Below are 13,084 nucleotides of genomic sequence, written 5' to 3'. Positions count from 1 at the left end.
TCTCAAAATTCTATGGGTAATTACAGACCAATTAGTTTAATAAGTACTTTTTCGAAAATAATAGAACGGGTTTTAAAAGGCCGAATGTTGGACTTTATAAATAAATATTTGCACATGGACAAGTTTCAGTATGGCTTTTTAAAAAATTCTAACACGCTAAGTGCTACGATGGATTTCTTAAATGAAATAATTACTCAACTAGAAAGTAAAAAAATGGTAGTGGCTGTCTTTAACGACCTGAAAAAGGCTTTTGACGTCGTTAGCTGGGATGTGCTTTTAGCTAAATTACATAATACAGGCCGATTTAGTCGAATTGATTCCCTGGCATACTATGTATGATATGAAAGATATAGACTCCAAAGTTGACTTTTTCACGGAGTCATTACATAATATTATGGATATGCATGCTCCCTTAATTAAAGTTAAAAATAAAAATAAACCTTACAGTCCATGGATTACGGCTAATATTAGATTAATGCAAAGACTTCGCAATAGGGCATTAAATAAATTTAGAATCACTAAAGAGCGAGAGGACTGGAACATCTATAAGCAGTATAGAAATATCACAACAAGCGCAATAAGAGCAGAGAGAAAAGCTTACTTTGAATATAAGTTTAGTACTTGTAAAAATAAAGAAGTTTGGCAAGAATTGAAAAAAATTGGTGTTTCACAGAAAAATAAAAAACAACTTCCAATTTTTCTACAGAATGTTGAAGAACTTAATACTTTTTTTACGAATGGCAATAATAATAACAATATTGTTGATGCTAATTATGTTAAATATTTTAAAGAACATAGAGTTGTCGCAAATGAATTTAAGTTTAACCTAATAACTCAAGACTTAATCGTAAACATTTTAAAAACTATAAAAAGCAAAGCATTTGGGGTCGATAACTTAAACATAACTCTTGTCTTACTTTGTCGCCCTGCTATTATTAATCTATTATGTCATTTAATAAATATTTGTTTAGAGGAAAACTACTTTCCAAAAAAATGGAAGCAAGCCAATATTATTCCTATACCAAAAATAAAAAATCCAACTGAATTTGGCAATCTTCGATCAGTCTCCGTTCTTTCTGTTTTTTCTAAAGTAATTGAGAAAATTATGGAGCAACAGATATTGGACTATTTAAAGAATAATAATTTGATTCCTGAGTATCAATCTGGCTTCCGTAAAGGGTATAGCTGTGCCACCGCGTTGGCTCAAGTGTCTGATGATATATTTAGAGCCCTTGATAATAGTCAAGCAACCGTATTAATTTTACTAGATTTTACTAAAGCTTTCGATATGGTTAATCATCAGATACTTTTATCAATTTTGCATTATGTGGGATTTTGTGAGTCGGCTGTAACTTTAATATCTTCTTTTTTGTCAGATCGTAAACAGCGGGTGATTTTGAATGATAATGAATCGGGGTTTCTAGACGTAGTCAGCGGTGTTCCGCAGGGTAGCATTTTGGGACCATTACTCTACACACTTTACACATCTCAGATAACAAAGAAGATAACATATTGTAAACATCATAACTACGCGGACGACACCCAGATCTATTTCTCTTTTAAAGATACTGATGTTTGGCAGGCTAATATAAAAATTAATGAAGACCTTAACAATTTATTTATAGAAACGCAAAAGTTACTTCTAAAAGTTAATCCCACTAAGTCCACAGCCATACTTTTTTGTAGTGATAATAAACGAACAAATATTTTAAATAACTTGCAACTTTACATTAATAATGACAACATAACTTTTAAAAATTCTGCTAAGAATCTTGGACTTTTAATGGATTACAAACTAAGATTTGAGGATCATGTTACTCTTAAAATGAAAAGTGGGTACTCCGCGCTAAAAATGATTTTTTCGCAAAGGGATTACCTAAATTTGCCTATAAGAAAAATGCTTTGTGAAACATTGGTACTATCCCAATTAAATTTTTGTGACACCATCTATGGCCCTTGCCTTGATTCTTCTGACTCATATAGAATACAAAAACTTCAGAATTCCTGTCTTAGTTTTGTATATGGCATAAGAAGGAGAGAACATATTTCACATAAGCTAAAGGTTGCGGGGTGGTTAAATATGTACAATCGTAGAGTGTTGCATCTTATTTGCTTCTTTTTCAAAATTCTTAAGGCAAGGATTCCTTCATATTTACATCGAAAAGTTAGATATCGGACTGACGTGCACAACTTGAATATTAGAAGAAAACAATTATTAACTATTCCTTCACACAATAAAGAATTTTTTAAGAGATCGTTTTCTTACTTAATAGCACACTATACTAACAAATATTGTATAAATGATTTTACCATGTCAGAAAAAACTTTTAAAATGAAAACTAAACTAATTCTAATAAATCAATAACAAATAACTCACTTAAGTATTTATAATAAAAAATTTTTGTTTTTTATTTTTATTTTTAAATTATAAAATCGAATTATTTATATGTGTCAACCTTTTCCTTGTCCAATTCCAGTTCCTTTTCCTATTCTCTCCTTATCCCATCAGTATGCTTTTTATTCGTGTTGTATTAACTTTCTTCTCTTTTTCTTTAACTGGGAAAATGCTTTTGTTTATTATTTATAAGTGTCATTTATAATTTATAATTATTAAATATATATAAGGCCTCAATAGAATTCAGGGAATCTCGCAGGGGTTGTTCCCTGGAAGTCTGAAAACATGGCCTATTAGTCACCTTCTGGAATTTTATTTGTATTTGTATAAAATTTAAGTTCTATAGATATTTTTTAATTGTTTCAATACACATTAAATGTGCTCTTTGTAAAGAACGAACTATTCAATATGTGATATGCATTTGGTTTATAACAGAATTGTAATTTTTATTTTTCTGGTGATTAATAAAAGTGATATTATTATTATATGGGATTTAGAGGGCCCGTTTATAACATTTTAAAATCCTATCTATATAATCGACAACAAGCTGTGAATATTAATCAAATAGTTAGCGAAATTGAACTAAGTGAGTGTGGGGTTCCACAGGGCTCTGTTCTTGGGCCACTACTCTACGCTCTTTACGTGCTCAGTCTTAGGAGTGCTGGCTTGACTGGTCGACATTTTACGTTTGCGGATGACACAGCTATGTTGTACACTGATAGTGATCTTGAGAGCCTGGAGCGTGTTGTTAACACAGATCATGAAAAATATTCCAAATGGTTACTGTGCAATAAATTAAAAATTAATATTCTTAAAACTAATTATCTATTTTTTAAACAAAAAAACAAAGTTTCTAGAAATCCGGTAGTAAAAATAAACAATATTTTAATTGAAAAAGTGTCACACATTAAATATTTAGGGCTAATCATAGATGATAACTTGAACTGGAAAGAGCACTTAATGCATGTAACTAATAAAATTATACCAATGCTAGGAGCTATATACAGGGTTAGAGACTATTTAACGTTTAAAAGCAAGATGTATATTTACAATTCCTTTTTCTTGTCGCATTTCAGATACCTTATCCCTTTGTGGGGCTCTTGTGGTCAGGTGGATTTTAATAAAATGCAGGTATTGCAAAATAAAATATTAAAGGGATTATTTAAAATTGATTGGCGTACAAGCACTGTGGACCTACATAGAGGGTTGGGTGTCTTAATGCTGAGAGAGTTACTTATATTTGAACAGGGCAAATATATGTTTAAAGTAACTAATAACATCCAAAAGACTAATGTGAGAATGGTCTCTACTGAAAATATTCACGATCATTATACCAGGGCTCAACGTGACATCTATTGGGACAATAATATCAGGACTAATGTAGGTTTACGTAATCCAGTTTATCAGGCTATAATAGTGTATAATAGTCTTCCAGTAGTCACTAAGAACATGGACTCGGTTGAAAAATTCACAGCGAAACTTTTACGTCATATATTAGAATAGTTTTTCTTTTTTTTTTTCGTTTTGCTTGGTTGCTATAAATATACTTAAAGAAAAATATCTAAAATTACACTTATTGGAGGTATTTAATTGGATTTAATTGGATTTATAAGGGTAGTGATGTAATTGACATCGTCAGGGATTTTGATTTGTTTCGTTTTCTTTTTTTTTTGAAAGGTTTATAGTATATTTAATATATCTGTATATATGTTTAAGGTTCTTGTACACTCTGAACGTTACATATCCTTGGTACCAGTGCATTGGCACTGCTTTAAGGATTTTGGTTTTGTAAAGATATGATTGTAATATGTTTGAAAATAAAGAAATTTGTAAAAAAAAACATACTAAAACTGCCAATTCAATTATATCTCTACTTCCTCTGCCTCTATTATTAACAGAAGGTTGTGGGAAATAGCGTCGAATTAGATCTATTAGTTGTGTTTAAGTAAGCTTCTTGATATACTAATGAAAGCTTGGTATGATCATGTATATTATGGTAAACAATTAATGAAACAAATACGTTTAAAAAAGGATGCTGACACATTATGCACGTATTAAATAAGGAAGAAGCTATATCGTCTGGTACATACGATATATACCCAAGCGTGTCGCCGACAAATCGTTAAAAACTAGGAAATCCGCAAGACACTTGAAAAACGATTGAAAATTTTATTTAGAATCAGCCATATCGAGTAATCGTGTCGAATCGAAATTTTAGAATCCCAGCCCAGTTTTGTGGCCTTCCAGGAATATCAAAATTCGTTATGAAGTATAGAAATTTATAAATCGAATAAATATTTAATCTTAAATTTTTCATGTTTACTCTTTCGTGACTAATTAGTGATCTAATTCACTTGAATTTAAGTGAAACCTAATTGTGACTTAGTTTTTATTATAAAAAAAGTGACGAGTTACAAATATTCTCAAATAAATCCACCGAGAAAATTGTTAACCACAGAAGTTTGTAATATATAGGCCATCTCTCTCAAATAATTAAATTAACGCGATTAGTAGTAACCTACTAAAACGATAAAATACAGTTCGCGATAAAAAAAAATTAAAATCGACCAATTCTACGCCGTAAAAACCCGAGTCGTGATATAAAATTTAATCACCAGCAAAATACCGCCAACGCAAGAACTGTTTTTTTCTCTCACGATTTGTATTGCCAGTCAAATGTGGTGTTTAGGCGAATTCGGTATGTCAAATTAACAATTTAGTACAAAAAATTCGAAAATTTAATTTATCTCGATGAAAGTTATAAAAATTCTAGAAGTGTAGTATGATGTGAAAAACATGTCAGGCTTAACTAACGTTTAGCATTAAATCATTAGAGACAACAATAAGTCAACCTATCAAGATCACTCAAGATTAGTTCACGATCTTTTAAACTTTTAATTATACGATAATACCAACAGGAAAGACATGGTCATGAATAATAAATTTTGCCAAGTCATTGGTAAACAATCCAAAAAAAAGGACAATCCATGGGATTCCTGAGATGATTCTTATTAAATTTGATAAAATATTATTAATTCTAACTATTTGGTGTCGATTACTAAGAAAACTCTGAGCCGATAAAGTTACAATACTGCCAAAATCCATTGCTGCTAACTTGAGCCAATGATAAACCTTGTCGAACGCCTTGGAGAAATCAATGTAGTTACTATCGACCTGTCCAAGATGCTCAAAAGAAAATCTTCATAAACCATGAGATTTGTATCTGGGTAAAGCTATGCTGTTCCGGAATTTTAAGATGTTTGGTTTGGCCAAGTGAGTTTATCGTAAACTACTTTGTCAAGTTTAGGAATGACAAAAAATATATAATAAGGATCTGCTTTTGACTGTAGCTTCAAGTTGATAAAATCCCTTACACATTGATTAAAATGCTCATTAAACCTTAATTTAACATCTAAAAGTATTCCAAGATTTTTAGCCCCATTACTACATTTAATCAGTTGACCATACACACTAATCTGAATACATTTTTCGAAAGTGTCCCTAGATTTACTTGGATTCAAACTTAGGAGGCACTTAAAGCCTTTGCGACTGATTTAAGGTTTTAAAATATCTAAACTGAAATTTGTGTAATCATCGGCATATACAGGGTGGTCCGGTTTCGATGGCGGAAAATTAAATGGCCGACGGAGAACGAAAAAATAATAAGTTTACTATTATAAATAATATTCGAAAAATGATTCGTTAAAAAATTACAGGGTGTCAAAATTCTAATTAAAAAAATAGTTTTTTTTTATTTTTCGTAAACCACTTTAGATATTTTAATGAAATTTGACACGTTTAGACAGTTAATCAAGACGCATCTTTTTGTGCAAAAATTATTAATTTCATTCACCAGTGGCGTGTGTGCGGGCCGATCTTCATACAATTTTAATTAAAAAAATGATGCGCCACTGTTTTTTTTTTAATTTCTTTTTTTTTATGAAATCCTTGTTTAATTTAAAATAAAAAACATCTTTTTACTTTTTGTCGTACGACACACTGTTTACGAGTAAAAAAATAAATTTTTATAAATGCTGATTTTTTTTTATTAAACAAAAAATATGAAAATACTAAATTTAATTAAAGACTAAATTATTCTGTTGGGTTCTAAAAAAGACACAAGTATTTGGATTCCGAAATTCAAATAAATAATGAATATAATAATGCCGGCAAGAAGGCAATGCATGCATAAAACAAAAGACGGTTTGTTTGTATTTTATTATGACAGTTAATTATTTAAGTAAGTCAAATTATTGCATTGGTTAACTTATTAATTTTGCTATTGTTAACAGTGTTGTTAAAAGTATTGTGGAAAATGCGTTTTTCAAGTAATGAATACGCTGATATTCATTTTTGTTATGGATTTTGTGATGGAAATGTGGAAGCGGCAGTTCGTGAATATCGAAGACGGTATCTAAATAGAAGATTCCAGATACTCGCGTGTTCATTAGAATACATCAAAATTTTAGGAACTTTGGTCTACGTAGTAATAATGAGCAATACCGAAACCAGAGAAATAATAATGAAAATCGTGTACTGCGCACTTTTGATAATAATCCAAGGCTGAGCTCTCGCAAGGCAGCTCAACAACTACAAATTCCTAAATCTCAAATATTGCGAACCTTACACGCTGACCACAGGTATGCATATCACCTACAGCCCGTTGAGGGTGTTTACACCCTGGTGATGCTGAAAAGAGAGTAAGATTTTGTCAATGGCTTTTCTTGAAAATGAATTTTCAGTTAATGTTTGGTTGGGCGTTATTCGTGATAATGTTTGTGGGCCGCATTTCCTACCTCCAAGGCTAAGCTCACAACTATTTCTAGAGTTTTTAAATAATAGTCTGCCGGACTATATTAAGGATTTACCCATTAATTTGAGACATGAAAGTTGGATACAACTGAATGGAACCCTCCCACATTTTGGAATAGGTGTAAGAAACTGGCTTAATAATAATTACCCTCAAAGGTGGATTGGCCGGCTAGGGAGGAATGATATTAATGATCAAAATGGTATTAGACCAATACTATAGCCACCCAGGTCATCGGATCTTAATCCACTAGATTTTTACGTTTGGGGAAACATTAAGGATAAAGTTTACGCTAATCCCGTATTTAACAGAGAGGAATTAAACTTAAGAATTCAGGAAGCATGTAATGACATGCAAAATCAAAATTTTGTGGTACTGACTGCAATAAACTCCTTAATAACTCGGTGTAGAAAATGTATTGAGGTCGGTGGGCTGCATTTTGAACAACTTCTTTAATTATTAATTGTTTTTATTTTGTTATTGTTTTTAAACGAATTAAATGTGTTATCTTATGTGTTTTTATAAATCAGCATTTTTACTCGCAAACGGTGTGTCGTACGACAAAAAGTAAATAGATATTTTTTATTTTTCATTAAACAAGGATTTCATAAAAAAAGAAATTAAAAAAAACAGTGGCGCATCATTGTTTTAATTAAAATTTATTAAAATTGTATGAAGATCGGCCCACACATACGCCACTGGTAAATAAAATTAATAATTTTTGCACAAAAAGATGCGTCTTTATTAACTGTCTAAAGATGCCAAATTTCATTAAAATATCTACAGTGGATTAAAAAAATAAAGAAAATTAATTTTTTTAATTAGAATTTTGACACCCTGTAATTTTTTAACGAATCATTTTTCGAATATTATTTATAATAGCAAACTTATTATTTTTTCGTTCTCCGTCGGCCATTTAATTTTCCGCCATCGAAACCGGACCACCCTGTAGTTATACGGATGAGTCTTTAAGACTTTTACATAACTCAGACGTAAACAGGGTAAAGAAAAGTAGACCAAGAATAGATCCTTGTGGCACATCGCAAAAGAGATTTAAGGCACAGGATTCCATCCCATTAAGCTTCAACAACTGAGTGCGACCTGTCAAGTATACTTTAATTAGAGGCCAAGCGCTCTCTTTAAAATATAGAAATGTAATTATTGCCAGTAATAGACGGTGACTTAATTTATCGAAAGTCTTGGAATAATCCAAGAGGGCCAAGAATGTCAACTAGTTACGATCCTGTAAGTTATCTGTCACAGTCAGATTGAACGACAGGCAAAATAGCAAACCTATGTCCTGATATGACTGTCCAAAACTGCCTCTAATACCTTTGAAATAGCGGACAAATTGCTGATTGGCCTCAGAAGTTCAGACAGTTCATTCGAGGAAACAATTATTTTAGAAATTGAAATAATGTATGAAGACTACTATGAATTTAAAAAAGTTGATGCTTCATTACAACAGTTAATGAGATGCGCGAAAAAAGGGCGAGAGTAGGTAAGCAGCATGAACACTCCAATACCATCCATACCAATAACTTCTGATTTGATCAGAAAGAAAGATGATTTCACTTTTTTTTTATGGTAAACACAAGCACAAGAGGAAAGTCCTATGTCACTCTTGGAGTAGTGCTTGCGCGAAGATATTTGTGGGCATTTATCTTGAATCGCTGCAGGTTGTATGCGTCGGGAAATATGTGAGGTAGAAGCTCGTTCCACAAAGAAGATGTTCTCCAGATGAATGAGTCCCGATACAGCGATGTCCTTGGGGTAGGCAGGTGGACTCGATGTTGATGAGCCGCAATTGCTAGACGCATCCTTCTTGCCGGAACAGCCCTGGGTGGAATCAGGCCTGCCAGCTCAGAGGAGCACTTACCGTGATAATAAAGGTAGAATAAACAGAGATCAGCCACCTTTCTCCTGTGCTCCAGATTATCCAGACTCTTTGTCAGTTCTGGTTTGTCGATAAGACGAATAGCTCTCTTCTGTAAAGAATCTAGCAGCTTTAAACTATGCTTGGGTGCAGAGCTTTAGACATGCGAGCAAATTTGAGCCTTATAAAGAGTCAGCAGCTGTTCTGGTGATTTCGTTTTGAAAAGCACTCCGAGTTTTTTGGAAGCTGCCCTGGCGATCTCGGCAACGTGGTCATGCCAGAACACACTGTTGGTGACTTCGACTCCTAGAAGAAGTAAAGATGATTTCATTAGCAATGTTTTCCCTGCCATAACCAGCTCCGGGCCACCAAGGTTAGTCTTCATCGTAAATACCGCAGCCTGCATTTTTTTAGCGTTAAAATTGACCAGATTGTTACCGCCCTACTCCAAGATTGCTCTAATATCGTTGTTGGTTGAAGCTACTTGTTGCTACCTAAGATTCTGAGAACTTGCGGCTGTCGTTGGTTTGGCGGACCTTAATGTGGAAATAAGTGTGCTATCGTCCGCAAAGCTGTAGATTGGATTGACAGTGGTTCCTAGCAAATCGTTGATATATATCAAGAAAAGGGTGGGGGATAGAATGCATCCTTGAGGGACTCCAGCGTTAATGTTAAATTTGTCGGAGAGGTGTCCATCGACGGCTAGTTGGATTGTTCGTTGTTCAAGAAAACTTTTGATCCAATTCAATAATGAGTTTTGTATGCCGATTGAGGAGAGCTTGGTTAGTAGTCTCTCATGCCACACTCTATCAAATGCCTTGGAAATGTCAAGAGCGACTGAGCGGGACTCGCCGTGCTTCTCCATGGCCTCCGTCCACAAGTGTGTAACGTAAGCCAGAAGATCGTCGGTGGATCTAAGCTTTTAGAAGCCGTATTGATGATCGCTGATTAGTCCAGATGATTCCAGATATCTTAACAGTTGTTGGTTGACTGCTTTCTCCATAATTTTCGATATTACTGGAACTAGTGCAATCGGGCGGTAATTGGAGGGCATCGTCTTCTTACCCTTTTTGGGTACAGCTTGCACTCGACCAGTTTTCCAGCTTGTTGGAAATGAGCCTTGCTTATACGATGCCGTGAACAGTCTACATAAGGAAGGAGTCAATTCGTCTGCACAACGTTTTAGTATTAGGGCTGGAATTCCATCGGGTCCAGAAGCTTTGTTGGTGTCTACGCTTTTAAGAATTTTATTTATAATTCGTTGGGGAAACGAAATTTCTCCCATCGATGAATTCACCCATGGCAAATATGGTGGTGTTTTGCCTTGCGAGTGCAGAGTAGAATTGGACGCGAAGAGTTTACCCAGTAAGTTGGCTTTTTCCCTTGCTGTTACCACGATAGAACCACCATCTGCTGTTAGGGGTGGAAAGGCCGACTTAGCAAATCCTTGACTAACGGCTTTCTTCTGATGTTGCGAACTGAAATTTAAAGTTTTTCTCCTTTACATTTTGTAGATGATAAAACTATGGGTTAGGAGTATCTCTCTTGAAGGATGCAGCTTTTATAAAAAACATGTTTATGATTCCAGGTCTACCAAGTGTCTTGAAATAGAATTTGTAGGCGTAAATTCATTTAAGGACGTTTAGTTTTATAATTTTTTAAGTTTATTGCTTAAAAATAAATATTAGTTTAAAAAAACTAAAAGAACACGCTTTTATTGCTAATCGAACTAAGTAAAAAATAATTTTAATTACAAAGAGCTTTTATTATAGTAGTAGAATCGATGATCGAAGAATCAATTATAATTAATTACCTTAAATAAAAATCGTAATAAAATTTAATTTATTAACAAAATAATTGAAATCAAAGTAAAAAGCTTAGCTGGATACTTTCAGAGGCCGCGGCATGTTCAAATTTTTCATACTCTTACTATTAAAATTGATAACAATAATGTTAACTGAAAAATAAAATGGGAAACTGTTCTTAAAATATTGCATTGTCATCGGTCCTTGATGTGTGCAAAGTTTTAAGTTGATCAGACTTTTAGAAACCAGTGAAAATTAAGTTCAAAAATTCCGTTACATACATACTTAGATACAGCCCCAGCTAATAAAATTAACATCCTAATACTTATTATTATTAAGTGGTTATTTCACATTTAATTAAACTCCTGTTAGTCAGACATTTAATTATTATGCCTCGCGTACCCAATTTATTACGTAAATCAATGACATCACCTTGAATCTGGGCCATTTTATAAATTTCGCATTCAGATGATGTCGACTAAATAATATATACGATTACAAAAAAATTCCCATGCATATCAAATACAACAATAGCATAACACCATACTAGTGATACTAGTAAGGCTAATAAATTGATTCTTAAATACAGAAAATATATCTGTATATGCTTCTGAGTTTAAATTTTATCAAAATAATATCATCATCATAATAGCAGATTATCTATTCCACTGCTGAACATAAGCCTCTCTTAACCTAAATTATTTTGCTCAATCTTGGGCATCTTGGATCCAGTTAAAGATATACATATTTGTGGTGATCCATTCGCCAATCTGTACAGGGGTGTTTCAGAACTATGGGATCAAACTTCTGGGGGTAGTTCAGTGCAACGCAGAAGAATCTATTTGAGTATAGGAACCCATGTTCGGAAATGCGTCACTAAGCCACTACGGCCCTAAGACGCGTTAAAATTTATAAAAAACATTAATTACCTAAATAGGATCTGCTGCTGGATCTGTTGTATCATGAACGTTATCCCGAACGACAGCATCCTGGATACAAAAAGTTTATTGCGGTTCATCGGCGGCTCGCTGAGACAGGCATGTTTAAGACCAAGATGCATGATACTGGTGTTGCTCGAACCGTAAGAACGGTCGAATTTGAAGAAGAGTTGCTTCAGCGAGTTGCCGATGAACCATCAAATAGCACACGTGACGTCGCTAAGAATATGAATACGAGTAACGCTTTTGTCTGGCGGGTATTACACGAGCAACAACACCATCCTTACCACTTCCAGAAAGTTCAAGGTATGACTGCAGCCGATTATCATCCTAGAGTTCAATTTTGTCGATGGCTACTGGATCACATCATTGCACAACCAAATTTTTTACGATATGTTTTGTGGACCGATGAAGCCTCTTTCACAAGAGACGGTATTTTTTAAAGTAGGAATAGCCATGTTTGGGACGAAAATATCAGAATCGTTGGTCTGTCAACGTATGGGCAGGCATTGTTGATGATTATTTAATTGGGCCATACCTTCTACCGAATTGGTTAACAGGACCTATTTATCTGCGTTTCTTAGAGGAAGTTTTTCCAGAATTCCTTAAAAATGTTCCACTAAACGTTAAACAGCAAATGTAGTTTCAGCATGATAGAGCGCCGGCTCACTTTGCCGTACAAGCACGCGAGTATTTGGCTCAGCGGTTTGGGCACCGTTGGATTGCCAGAGGTGGAGCAGTTTTTTGGCCTCCTAGGTCACCCGATTTAACGTCGCTCGATTTTTTCTTGTGGGGACATCTAAAGTCTTATAATATATATATAATAACAGCAGCATTTGAAATCATTCAAAACAAGGATCAAATTTTTAGTGTAGTCCGCCGAAATCATGTGCGGCGTTTAAATCGGTGTATTGAAGTTGAAAGAAGACATTTTGAACAATTGTTGTTATGGTATCATATACAAAAGTTAAAAATAAATGCATCAGATCCATTTTAGGTAATTAATATTTTTTCTAAATTTAAACGCGTCTTAGGGCCGTAGTGGCGTAGTGACACATTTCCGGACATGGGTTCCTATGCTCAAATGGATTCTACTGTTGCACTGAACAACCCCTAGAAGTTCGATCCCATAGTTCTGAAACACCCTGTATATCTGTCTTGTAGATTGCTAATAATATTGTAACGAAATTAAGGAACACACTTTTATTGGCAACGTCAAAACCCTAACCTAACTCGCCTTGACTGTCGTTTAATTGTTTC

At 33.9% G+C, this 13,084-nt stretch overlaps 1 protein-coding gene across 1 annotated transcript in view; it reads left to right on the top strand.

Moving 5' to 3' along the window:
• LOC126735418 (uncharacterized) overlaps positions 1-13,084 on the top strand; it is a 72,472-nt gene that overhangs the window by 13,463 nt on the left and 45,925 nt on the right. The window lies entirely within an intron of this gene.

Source organism: Anthonomus grandis, chromosome 4 (genome assembly GCF_022605725.1).
Source record: "Anthonomus grandis grandis chromosome 4, icAntGran1.3, whole genome shotgun sequence".
Taxonomy (NCBI): domain Eukaryota; kingdom Metazoa; phylum Arthropoda; class Insecta; order Coleoptera; family Curculionidae; genus Anthonomus; species Anthonomus grandis.
The sequence above is the reverse complement of the archived record's forward strand: the minus strand, read 5'-3'. Positions and strand labels throughout refer to the sequence as shown.